We start from the raw sequence: 13829 nt of genomic DNA, 5'->3' as shown, positions 1-13829 counted from the left end.
ATTTCCTATACTGTTTGAAAAGGCACCTATACATTCACCTGTCCCATTTGGGCTTTTTATATTTCGGTTTCCAAGCTCCAGTCCCCAGAGACCACAGGATGCTGAGTTATGTGACCATTATTCATATGGACAAAGGGCCAGAGGCGTCACTAGGGTTGGTGTCACCCTGTGCGGTAACATGTGGTGTCACCCCTCCAGACAACAGTTATGAGATATTTTTAGTTCGACTTGACGTTCATAACAATCTTATCGTTTTCGTTAAAACTCTACAAAGAGTTTTTATTTTCTGGTGAAATACGTTTAGCATTTTATTTGGTGTAACCCTTTGAGATGGTGTCACTCGGTGGGGTATGTATTCCCCTAGTGACGCCGCTGACTACAGGAGTAGTGAGGAGGTGCAGGTTCTCTGTGATCTCCACCTCCTGTCATAACAGTGATCCTCCATACAGCAGGTTACATAGGATCGCTCTTAGATCCCTTGGTACACAGCTTGATTACCTGCCCTCATCCACATTTCCAGGAGTTGAGCAGTCTTTGAATGAGATGGGTCCGGGTAATGAAGCTGTGTACCGTCCGATCTAAGGGCGATCCTATGTAACCTTCTGTATGGGGGATCACTGTATGACAGGAGGAGGGAGATCACAGAGAAGCCTGCATCTCCTCCCCGCGCTCTCCTCTCCGCAGATGCCAGCTATGTCTACTCTTACGAATTTTCTTCTTTTCATTTTGGTGTCACCCCCAGTGATGGTGGCACCCGGTGTGGCCCACACCCCCCTAATGATGCCACTGTAACGGGCAAACATATTCATATTACTGCTCTAGGAGTTTCCCCATTTTGTTCGCTATACAAACAATACTATACTCACAAACATGTAATGAATGTATGGTACAAGATGATACATGGGCAACTCTGTGTTTTATGTAATAAATGTATAGTAATGAAGATAAATGGGAATTTGTTTTTTTATATGTTTATTTAATTGTTGGTTTGGATAAAAGTGCATAAAGTTTGGATAAATAATGCAGCAAAGTAGTAAGATATATGGTAGATACAAAAAGATCTTTGTGCTTACATTACATTTTTTTCTTTAAGTCCATTGAAGGACATGGGACTTCTGAAACAGGTTCTATGGTGCCCCCAATAGCAAGTTTGGACACTGGAAAACAGAAAAATAGTTGAAGGCCAGCTCCATAGGACACTGCCTCTTACCGTCATACCTCAGATTTGTGAGTATGTAGAACATACATCTGAAAAACAGAGTAATGGGACCTGTAACTCTCAAGGGACTTCAAGAAAAAGATTTTACAAGAATATTTTCTTTGTCGACCAGTAAGGTTTACAGGAATTCTGAGAAAAGCACATCCAAAAGCAGTCAACAACAGCCACTGATGGATCTAAGACGGAACCTGGAGCTGTCTGCAAAACAGGGAAGACCGATGCCTAAATCTTAACCAGAAGAGAAGTTCCCTACAGGACAGGGGAACTGCTAACACAAGGTAGAACCTGGATCAACCTGATGCTCAGACTAAGACATGACACGCCACCAAAGAGAAGGACTACCTTGAATGACACTAAGTCTGCACCAGCAGAAGCAGTGAACCACAGCAACCACCAAGAAGTGGAGTAATTTAACTATTGAAATGTGGAGAGCAAACCAACAATAATGGTCAACAAGGGGGAAACTGGAAGGTTTCTCAGCCTCAAAACAGATTTCTAAGGAAAAATTGGAAAACAGATCCACAAGGTTAGACTGGCTGGTCTAAGAATAACAAGGTCCAAGCCTTAAGCAACTTTTGACTCTATGCATCAGGGAAGAAAGTCTCCAAGAAGGAAAGGGGGTGTTTAAACAGCTATCCAATCTCTTGAGATAATCAAGATAGAGCACAAATCTTTGTCCCCAGAATGGAGACTACAATATTGAGATACCCAGAAGGCAAAAACATTGCCACAAAGGGGAAAAGTGCATTTGAGAGTAAAATTCTCAACATTGTCCAGTGTAAGAACCAGGTCAATTGCCCTTTCACATGGAGGATTCCCAAGCCTTCTCATAGGTGAAGATATTATAGTGTCAAAGTGAATCCAGGTCAGGGGATTTACCCACAGCAGGACATTCTGAAGAAACAGACATTGGCTGCTGACTGGACTCAATTCCAAGAAAAGAGGGCAGCCTGAGATAGGAGTCTTCCCACCATGGAAAAAATAACCACCCCACCGATCCCAAGAAACTGAGGATTCATATAAAGGACCATTGAATGCATAGGGACTGCCTCAAGTTCAGACTCCCAGATACCAAGGGGGAGACTAAGGAAGACTGGAGGTCAACAAGAGCAGGAGAGGCAACCTGTAAAGTCAAATGCGGCTAACACAGACATGAAGGTTTGAAAAGAGCCACAATGCAGAGCCCAGTGCTCAAAAGGTCATATTCCAGACTCACCTCACCACTTTCAGAGGCCTACTCACAAAGTGCATCTTCAGAGACAGTGCGCTATGGCTCTGGACCCAGAAACCACTGTGTAGCTAAAACTTAACTACACTCAGATCTGGAATGCATCACAAAGCAGAGCTCAGTGTCTCAAGGTCACATGGCTAACCCTGCAATCTTCTAATATGGCAGGGTTCAGGTATGGCCTCTGAAGTGGATGCCAAGGATTTGCCAACCTGAATAGCTGCTATTCGACCAGTTCAAGCAGTGGTGTGAAAGTCTTGAATGAACTCACCAAAGAAAATCAGTGGTGTATCAATTAACTTGATTAAAGCCATTAAAAAGAAAAGGCTAGTCTGGGTTTCAATGGATTTTTCCGTTTGTCTTGCATTATGTAGGTTTGGGCACTAGCAAACCTCTCATTGACAGCCATCCTATTTCAACATTCTGATTTTTAATATACTACAGAAGAGCATTTGTTAACTAGAAAAGCTACAATTTCTGGGGAAATTGTGTGAAGTGTTCTTGTCTCCACCAGTAGTCTACAACTGGAGTGGGCAGAGTAACTGCTTTTGTCACTCTGCTGCCTACTCCCACACCTATGTTCCTATGGCAACTCACTCTACAGCAAGGGCAGAGAAGAGCGGTTAAAAACAAACTGCTCCAACTTGCTCACTTCACTGGCGGTTGCCATCTTCAAATGGTTGTAGTTTAAAAATTATAAATCCTACACCGAAGAGCTTTATATTGTGAGAATCACAAGACCCAGACCTACATTTTGATGCATAGTATGTCTCTGAAATATTAAAAATGAAGGCACAGTCGCAGTTTAAAAATTGCCCTTCAAATTTGAGGGGGCTAGAGTGGAGTTTCAATGAATGTCAATGGGCGGCGTGAGTTGCAAACAAATGGTCATATTGTGAAAACTATCAGGACTATGGCTTAGCCTTGGACATTTTTAGTGGCAGCAGGGATAGCTGAATGTTTTGATATAAGATTTGTGTAGGTGGGCTTGAAAATGAGGTAGTGATGGCAGTTTAGAAATCATGTCCTGATTTTTCAGCGCTCACTCTAGCTTTTGTCAGCTCCCACTCTAGTTTTGAACATTCCGCCATTCATTCCTATGGGACCAATTTCACCACAAAAACGCTGATATTTCATGAACCATTTGGCGAAACGTTCCACAAAGTAACAGCACACCAATCAGGAACAATCCGCATGTTTCGGTATATTACTGTCTGTAGTGTAAAAACTGTGGGAGGAGTTAGGGTGGTAAATTTGGCTATATAAGAATATATATGTGAGATAACAGTAAGTGGTCTTGCCATGCAAGAACACTTAATTATTGGTCAGGTTCATGCTACTAAACAATTGTATAGAAAAAAAAAAAACACTCTTTATTCCAGTAAGAGATTTTCTTGTTTTCTAGATCTCTACATAGCAGAATTCCTCTACTGCGTGACTGGTAACACACTTAAGCTCCTACTGGAAAATCTGATCTGAACATCCGGTTTCCGTAATGAGGGTGTGCAAGTTTACCTAAACCCAACTGCACAAACCAAATATGTTTCTGTAAAGTCAAAATGCTTATTCCGTTTTATATTTCTTACATTCAAGTAAAGTTTACACATCTTTTATTCCAAAAACATGCTAATAAATATGGTAAATCAAAGTTGTTTTTATTACACGCCTTATTTTAGACCCAGTGGTGTCATGCCATGTGCTTCTCTGTGCAATACAGAAAGATCAGGGCTGGTGGGAGGGGTGGACAAGGTGCTGTACACTGCATTCCTAAAAACATCACAGGACATACAGGAGAAGTTACCACAATACTTGTACCTAGTACAGATCCAGTCCTTGTGAATGGCATCTCAATTCATTGGGCAATACACGGCTGCATGGCTGTAAAAGGGCCGTGTACTTTTCTTTTTATCTCTTCTGATGTGCATTCATACTAAAAGGCTCTGACAGGAGTTAACCTTACCTTACTCTATCCAAAATGAAAAAAAAAAAGTTGCCTATAGTCCTACTTTAAAAAGGACCATTTGCACCAGGGTAGTCTATTGCAGGTAACGTGGATTATGTTGCTCACTAATGTGTGTTGCTTTAAAGCAGCCTACTCATTGAATTAGCTACCTAATGCACCACAACAACCTATACTGGTATCTGCTGCATTTTTCTGTATTCAAAAATTCAATAACGGCACTACAGCAGACCAACAAATGTAAGGGGGTATAAGGGGTCTGTTATACTTTATGGCATGGTAATGTGCAGTACAATAAAGTAGCCCACTCATAAATGGGCAGCATATACCCCACGCCAAAAAAAAAAACACCTTTTATTTTCATAAAGCACCACAGTGCACAATATATTGTTCATTGCCATCTATTGTTACCACAACATACCAGTCTGAACAGACCCTCAATCCCATGCAATGATGCTCCTGTATTTAAGAAGAAAACAAAACCCCTCACATGTCTGGATGTTGTAAAATAACAGTTCACATCAAGTCTGTGTTCATTTACATTTATATATTTTTTCAGCTTCCCTCACACAGCTATGCTTTATATTGAATGCCAAATGCATGAAAGATGAAAATACCAATAGTTTTATTGTGAGCATCTCTCCTTCACCCAAGTGTGAAATATGTAAAGTGGAACTTCACCCTCTCAGTTAACATGGACTATTTTGAATCGGTATGCTGCTAGCATTAGTATATAGATAGGAAAGTATATCATATTTACTTGTTTTTAAGTGGTTGTAAATCTCAGACATGAAATATGAGCCAAGCATATCCCTCTCTAGTGTGTACTTGTCTCAGACCAGAGCATTGTGTCATTTCTGTCTGCTGCTTTGTTCCTCTGCAATCTGCATGAATCACTTCAGAAATATTTTCCTGACACCAAGAAAAAAATAGTGACAGGGGAGGGACCTTCAGCAGATTGACAGCCTCAGCTCTGTTCCTGTGAGCTGTGTGGAGGGGGAGGCATGAGCCCTCCATTGTATTATTTCGGCTCTCCCCACTGAGCTCTGCAGAGTAATTTCAGCTCTCCAACTCCCTTTTTTTCTGAACTCTCATACAAGCTTTAAAATTCAGCATTTTTGAACAGATGTAGAAAAGAGAAGACTGCAGATAGACAGATACAATTTATGTAGGAGGGTTTTTTTATTCTGTGTATCATCTGAGGCCAGTCACTTCATTGGGAATATGGAAGGGTTTACAACCACTTTAAACTATTTTTTTTTTTTTTAACATTTCTTCAGTTACTTTCTGGTTTCCAGGCCTAGGCTAATGATTTCATACATCCAAAGAGTCTTTAGGAGGGGAGTAGGGGTTTTCTCAGCTAAGCACACCCTCCTGCCTGCATGCCTGAGCTAAGCGCAGATGGATTCCAGGAAGTAAATGCTACATGAATCATCTGCCTTACCCTAGATGGCCACAGACAAATGCAATGCGGGTGTTTTTCAAAGTGATTTCTCGGCACAATAAAGCATGGAGGCATGGATGGATGGATGAGTTTGCTTTAAATATTAAAAATGAATTAAATAGCAGTTTTGGTTTGTGGTGCTCAGATTCAGTTTAGTTTCACTATAATAAGGAATTCCTGCTGCTGCTCCTACACTGTGGCACATGTGCAGTCTACAATTCCAGTATTCATAAAAATATCTAAAAATGGAGTCTGGTGCTAGATCAAAAAACTCCAGCATGAATGTGAAGGTGTTTTACCAACAGTGGCCAAAGAAAGACTGGAATAATGTGCTGTGTATACTTACACATTAATGCAAGCACTGCCGTGAAATTAATTTGTGCCACAAGAATGGTCCATATTCAATACTTGAATGCCTTACTCAACCTTTTTTTGTCCAGGGGCACGGAGGTTGATTTACTAAAGGTAAATAGACTTTGCAGGGGATTTTGCACCAGAAGTTAGTAAATGAGGTGAAGCTACTTTGAAAGAATATACAGAGTCAAAGAGAAAAAAACAAAACACAGTAGGGCCCAGAAATCGATAGTGTCCATTATGTTTGTTGTGGGTTTTGGTTTGTTTGTTTTTTATCCTACCTAAAATACATGAGGTTGCACATAATGGAAGTCAGAAGACCTAACCCTAATTTACTAAGCTCTGGAGTAAAATTCTCTTGCAGAGTGCAACTGCACTTGCAAAAACTACAGTCTATTTGCCTTTAGTAAATCAACCCCATTGCATGCATAGATGTCAGTGTCAACATTTTGCAGTGTTAGTAAAGTTTAACTTACCCAACCAAATAATTTTTACATTTCACCCTAATCTTTTATTATCAGCTGACTAATGAACAAAATTGTAGTTAAAAAAAAAAAATAAATTACATATACATACACACACACTGCTCAAAATAATTAAAGGAACACTTTGAAAACACAGATCTCAATGAGTAAAAATATCATGCTGGACATCTATACTGATATGGACTGGGTAATGTGTTAGGAACTTAAAGATGCCCCATTGTTTGATGGAAATGAAAATTATCAACATACAGAGGACTGAATTCAAAGACACCCTGAAAATCAAAGTGAAAAAATGACCCAGCAGGCTAGTCCATTTTGCTGAAAGTTCATTGCAGCAACTCAAAAATGGTACTCAGTAGTTTGTATGGCCCCCACGTGCTTGTATGCATGCCTCACAACGTGATGAGATGGTGTCCTGGGGTATTTTCTCCCAAATCTGGACCAGGGGAATCATTGAGCTCCTGGACAGTCTGAGGTGCAAGCTGGCAGCGTCAGATGGACTGAAACATAATATCCGAGGTGATCTATTGGATTTAGGTCAGGTGAGCGTGAGGGCCATTCAATGGTATCAATTCCCTCATCCTCCGGGACCTGCCTACATGCTCTTGGCACATGAGGCCAGGCATTGTCATGCATCAGGAGGAACCCAGGACCCACTGCACCAGCATAGGGTCTGACAATGGGTCCAAGGATTTCATCCCGATACATAATGGCAGTCAGGGTGCCATTGTCTAGCCTGTAGAGGTCTGTGCATCCCTCCATGGATATGCCTCCCCAGACCATCACTGATCCACGACCAAAACCGTCATGCTGTTACAGGCAGCAGAGCATTCTCCACAGCTTCTCCAGACCCTTTCATGTCCGTCACATGTGCTCAGGGTGAACCTGCTCTCCTCTGTGAAAAGCTCAGGGCACCAGTGGTGGACCTGCCATTTATAGTGTTCAATGACAAATGCCAATCAAACTGTACGGTGCTGGGCAGTAAGCGCAGAGCCCACTAGAGGACATCAGACCCTCAGGCCACCCTCTGTTTCTGATTGTTTGGTCAGAGACATTCACACCATTGGTCTGCTGGAGGCCATTTTGTAGGGCTCTGGTAGCGTTCATCCTGTTCCTCCTTACACAAAAGAGCAGATCCTGGTCCTGCTGATGGGTTAAGGACCTTTTGCAGCTCTGTCCAGCTCTCCTAGAGTAACTGCCTGTCTCCTGGAATCTCCTTCATGCTCTCGAGACTGTGCTGGGAGACACAGCAAACCTTCTGGCAATGGCATGTATTGACGTACCATCCTGGAGGAGCTGGACTGCCTGTGCAACCTCTGTAGGGTCCAGGTATTGCCTCATGCAACCAATAGTGACACTGACCCTAGCCAAATGCAAAACTAGTGAAAAACAGTCAGAAAAGATGAGTAGGGAAAAAGATTGTCAGTGACCTCCACCTGTTAAACCATTCCTGTTTTGTGGGTCATCTCAGTGTTGCCTATCTAGTGCACCTGTTGTTAATTTCATTAACACCAAGCAGCTTAAACTTATTAACAACCCCCCCTGCTACTTAACTGACCAGATAAATACCCCAGGAGTTTAATGGACTTGATGCAATACTCTGATTAAAAAGTGTTCCTTTAATTTTTTTGAGCAGTGTATATTAAAATTATTTTATGAGTAATACATATTATTGTATTTGCCTTTTAGGCCAGTTTCACACAGGCTTCAGCTACTATAAGAGCAGTGTGAACAGCAAGCTTATAGAAAGCATTTGCAGAGAGTTTAGCAAACTATGTTTAAGCTTTTAAAGTACCACTCAGCTCCAGTTTGTAAATGCTGAAAACAGATCTTAATGGGAGCGCTGATTGCCACTTAAACAAGCTGCTAGCAGGCTTTTAACAAGCGTCAAGTAGTGCTGAAGGATGCTAGCAGCTTGTTTAAAATGACAATCCTCACTCATTAAAATCTGTGTATAACATTTCCAAACAGAAGCTGAAATACCATTTAACCCATTCGCTGCCAGCAAGGGGGACTTGACAATGTAACCCTTTCATTGGACCTGACAGCAGGGAGCTTTTACACACACACACACACACACACACACACACACACACACACACACACACACACACAGTGGTTGTGTATATCTGACAAGCTGAATTTTGGCTGTCAGATGTAAGCAGTCTAATGCCTCTGCAGACTGCTTTCACCCTGCCCACCCCATACCCCCACCCATAGGGGGCTACACTTGGGTCAGACAGCAAAAAAAGGCTACTGTATAAATTGCATGGCTATTGGACAGTAAAATAAATTTAAAAAATCCCCAAATCCCCAGTACTACACAGCCTTTTCCCTAAAAATCCATACTGCAGGGTTCTGCTCTTCCCAAGCATGTGGACCACAATCTCCAGTAGAAAGTCTGATGATGATTGCATCAAAAATGCAAGGGAGGATCAGTGAGGATTTTCACAAGCAGGTCACACATAGAAGATGTAGGTGAAGGTGATGGTGATGAAAGGAAGGAAGAATCTGGCTTTCCAAGCATGCTAGGTGAGAACACCTGACCACAAACATATTTAACTTTATTTTCATCTTAGACGCCCAGTATATAATTTCCTACCATTTTCTTGTACAAAAAAAATAAAAAAACTCTATTTGATTGTGGGATCATCTTAATGCCATTCATGTAAAAAAAAAAAAAAACACCCCATTATACAGCTACAAACCTAGGGATGTCAACAAAATGGCTCCATGGCTCCCAGAACATGAGCCAAATTTATCGGACATGTGAACCTCACATATCACATGTCCAATGCCAGCCTGCATGTGGGGTCATCTACTGACTGCGTCTTTTGCCCAAATGTGAAAGGATAGCGTTTGTTGAATCTGATCAACTCTGTGGAAAATACCGATGGTGCTGCTGGGCCAAGTAAAGAGGTTAGAAAGTCAGAACTAGCTTAAGAATTTTATTTAAATATATGCACTATACATATCTAAAATCTGGCTTGATTGCTACATACTAGACATGAGAGCAGAAGCCACGTTGACTTTTTTTTACAGTTTAATATTTACAAAGTTTAGATTCATGGAAGCATATTTAACCCCTTCTTACTGCATATCCCCATATATATCCTCACAGAAGCGGATCTTCTTTCGTGAGGTCACATATATATGTACAAAGATGCTAACAATCTGGAAGCCTGGTTCCTGATCACTGTGATATCCTCTGATTGGCTAGAACAGTGATCAGTCACTGAGCAGCCTGCCCCGGCATTGGTTTGGCATGGAGAAAAATTAGACAATTTTTTTTTCTCCTTGCTAGAAAAATGTAAACAACTAAAAAGGAAAAATAGGCAGATCATATCAAATTTTCATTGTCAGGGCTAGGGTCAAAGGTCAAGGTTATGGTCAGTGTATTTTATGTAGCAAAAATTAGGCATTTTTAAAATTAGCATCGGTTAGTGTCAGTATATTTTAGGTAGGATTAAAATTGGGCCCTACTTATGTGGTATCACTGCAAATGTCAGGAGCAGTAGAATTTATTTTGGTTTGTTCTTTGGCTTGTAGGTTATGGTAATGGTAAGAATTATACAGCCAGATTTCCTTTGGTAATAATATAATAAAATTCATAATCAAGAGCTATCCATTATCATTTACCACCAAATGAAAGCCCAATTAGTCCTAAAAAAAAAAAAAAAAAAAAAAAAAAAAAAAAAAGATATAATCCACCTGGATACACTAAAGGTGCAATGATATGAGCAGTTTTACTAACACATGTCAAACTTGCAAAACTGTGTTCTGGTGTTGGGATTTATTTTACCCTCCATTGTGAAAGAGGTATTTGCTAAAATCATGGGTGATGCCACTGCAAACTCATTTTTCATTCTGTAAATGCTAACTAGCTGGCATCGCTGTGCTCTTAAATTCTTTGAGTAACAACAAAAATGCACATAAGGCCTTCTGAGGTTCTCGATTTACATGCTTATCAGTGTCACAGAAAGTTTCTAAGCTACAGGCTCAGTACAAGAGCCAGGCAACTAGCATTTTCAAAATGAGGTCAGTAAAAGGCAGGCCCAAATTTTCTTGTACAAAAGTTTGACTTTAATTGATTTGCTTTTGTAGTCAAAGTAATATACTGAAAAGCCAAGATAAAACAGCCTTTTTTCCATTTCTATTAGAAATGGCCTTCCTTCCTATCTATTAGACATCCCAGGGTAATGGAGGAAGCTCAGTGTCTCTGGTCAGGCTGCCTCTTCGTGTAGCAGCATCCTCTGTCTCCACTCATCTAGTCTCTGCCCCATTCAGCCGCCATTGAGCCCCCCCAAGCCGAGAGAGAGAGAGGGATTCCTCTGGTCTACTGACCCCGTCCTGTGCCGTGCTGACCCCAGACCTATACCCTGCTGACCACATATGTGGCACTTGGATAAATCAGGTTTCAGAGTGATGAAGAAGCCCGTACTGTGCCGTGCTGACCCCAGACCTATACCCTGCTGACCACATATGTGGCACTTGGAAAAATCAGGTTTCAGAGTGATGAAGAAGCCGCATCAGTTCACTGTGAATGGCTGCAGCTTGCTCATCAGACCCTGAGACAAGAATTGTATACCGTGGCTGGCCGGGGTGGGACAAATTTACATTGGGGTGGGGTGGGGTGGGGGTCACTGGATTTTAGTCCTGCCTAGGGCAGCACAAAACCAAAATACACTGACTGAAAAAGAAAAAAAAAATCCTGCACCAGGTGTCTAATGTGCAAATAAATAGTAATTAAATAAAATAGCTGCACTCAGTGTGTCTTTCCACCAACATACACAAAAAAAATGAATAAAATAAGCAAATGTGTTGTGCTGTTAATAAAACAATAAACTATGATACAATACAAGTTCATGGATAAATCAAGAATTCCTTATGGTATTGGTGCATAATATATTATGACATCTCTAGATGGCGCCAATTACTTTTTTCTTTTATTTCATAGTTTTTTTTTAAATAAAAAAAGAAATCTAAGCCATGAGTGTATTTATTCATTTTTCCTAAAGTTTTTGATATATTGATTTAATTTACGTTGGTTTTAATTTATTTTCTGATCACCTGGATAAGTGAGCTTTGAGAACATGGTGGCCACAGGTGCTGGTCTTCTAGAATATGGCGGCTGTGATTGGCAGCCGTCATTTACATTACTCTGGTGGATAAAAAGTTGAGCCTATTTAGTCTTCTATGTAGATCATCACCGCTAGCGCCGTTACCCCGGTGATGACATCTTTTAGAACAAAACACGTCAGGTGGAGACTTAGTGGTGACATCATCACGCCAGCTGTGGTGCTGGACGCTTTGTATACGATATGCCCTATGATTTTATTTCCTTGTGAGTATACGTCTGCTTTTTAAATAAATGCTATTTTATGTACCGCACTATGAGCGATCCCCTTCCTTTTTACATGTGGTTCTGCAGAATGATCTACCACTAAGCTATGCTTATTGCCGGACAGCAGTATTGTGAGTGAGGTCCATATCAATTACATCAAACGACTGACTGCCACCGGAGTTTGAGTGCTGATCCATCCATCCTTGTGTGGGACTTTTCCCTAAAGCACTGTTAGACCTTTACTTAGATATCTCAGCTTCTGGTAACAGGCTTTTATTTCTCTTGGTGGTGCGCACAGCATGGAGGATCGGAAGCACAAGATCACTTTTGATGGTGTTTGGTGCACAGATTGAGCACGATTGTTTTCTACACAATCTGATTTATGGACATTATAATTTTATATCTTTATTTATGACACTACTGAGTCAAATATGTCTTTACTTGTCACGATAAGGAATTATTGATTTATGCATGCACTTTATTGTATTGTAGTCCATTTATTTATTTTAACAGCGCAACACATTTTCTTATTTTATTCATATGAAAACCTGAGAATGGTGAGACTTCATAGCAAAAGCATTACAGCAATGACTACACTTTATATTTAGAAAAAGGTCTCAAGGATACTTACAGGGTCACAAGCCTGATCCCTGAGGTAAACAATGCAAACCTTGTTTGTACATTGATGAACTCACCAAGCAACAGGAGTGCACAATTTAATTACAGTGCCTACAAAAAGTATTCATACCCCTTGAAATTTTCCACATTATGTCATGTTACAACCAAAATGTAAATGTATTTTATTGGGATTTTATGTGATAGACCAACACAAAGTGGCACATAATTGAAGTGGAAGGAAAATGATAAATGGTTTAATTTTTTTTTTACAAATAAATATCTGAAAAGTGTGGTGTGCATTTGGATTCAGCCCCCTTTACTCCGATACCCCTGACTAAAATCTAGTGGAATCAATTGCCTTCAGAAGTAACATAATTAGTAAATAGAGTCCACCTGTGTGTAATTTAATCTCAATATGAATACAGCTGTTCTATGAAGCCCTCAGACATTTGTTAGAGAACATTAATGGACAAACCGCATCATGAAGGCCAAGGAACACACCAGACAGGTCAGGGATAAAGTTGTGGAGATGTTTAAAGCAGTGTTAGGTTATAAAAAAAAAAAAAAACATAGCCCAAGCTTTGAACATCTCACAGAGCACTGTTCAATCCATCATCTGAAAATGGAAAGAGTATGGCACAACTGAAAACCTACCAAGACATGGCCACCCACCTAAACTGACAGGCCGGGCAAGGAGAGAATTCATCAGAGAAACAGCCAAGAGGCCCATGGTAACTCTGGAGGAGCTGCAGTGATCCACAGCTCAGGTGGGAGAATCTGTCCATTTGTGCACTCCACATATCTGGCCTTTATGGAAGAGTGGCAAGACGAAGGCCATTGTTGAAATAAAGCCATAAGAAGTCCCATTTGCAGTTTGCGAGAAGCCATGTGAAAAACATGTAAAAGAAAGTGCTCTGGTCGGATGAGACCAAAATTGAACTTTTTGGCCTAAAAACGAAAAGATATCTGTAGCGCAAAACTAACACTGAACACACCATCCCCACCATGAAACATGGTGGTGGCAGCATCATGTTTTGGGGATGCTTTTCTTCAGCAGGGACAGGGAAGCTGGTCAGAGTTGATGGGAAGATGGATGGAGCTAAATACAGGGCAATCTTAGAACAAAACCTAGTAGAGTCTGCAAAAGACTTGAGACTGGGGCGGAGGTTCACCTTCC

The sequence above is a fragment of the Staurois parvus genome, unplaced genomic scaffold, assembly GCF_062004578.1.
Source record: "Staurois parvus isolate SC_StPar_1 unplaced genomic scaffold, SC_StPar_1.0 ptg000096l, whole genome shotgun sequence".
NCBI lineage: Eukaryota > Metazoa > Chordata > Amphibia > Anura > Ranidae > Staurois > Staurois parvus.
This window is presented reverse-complemented; position numbering follows the sequence as displayed.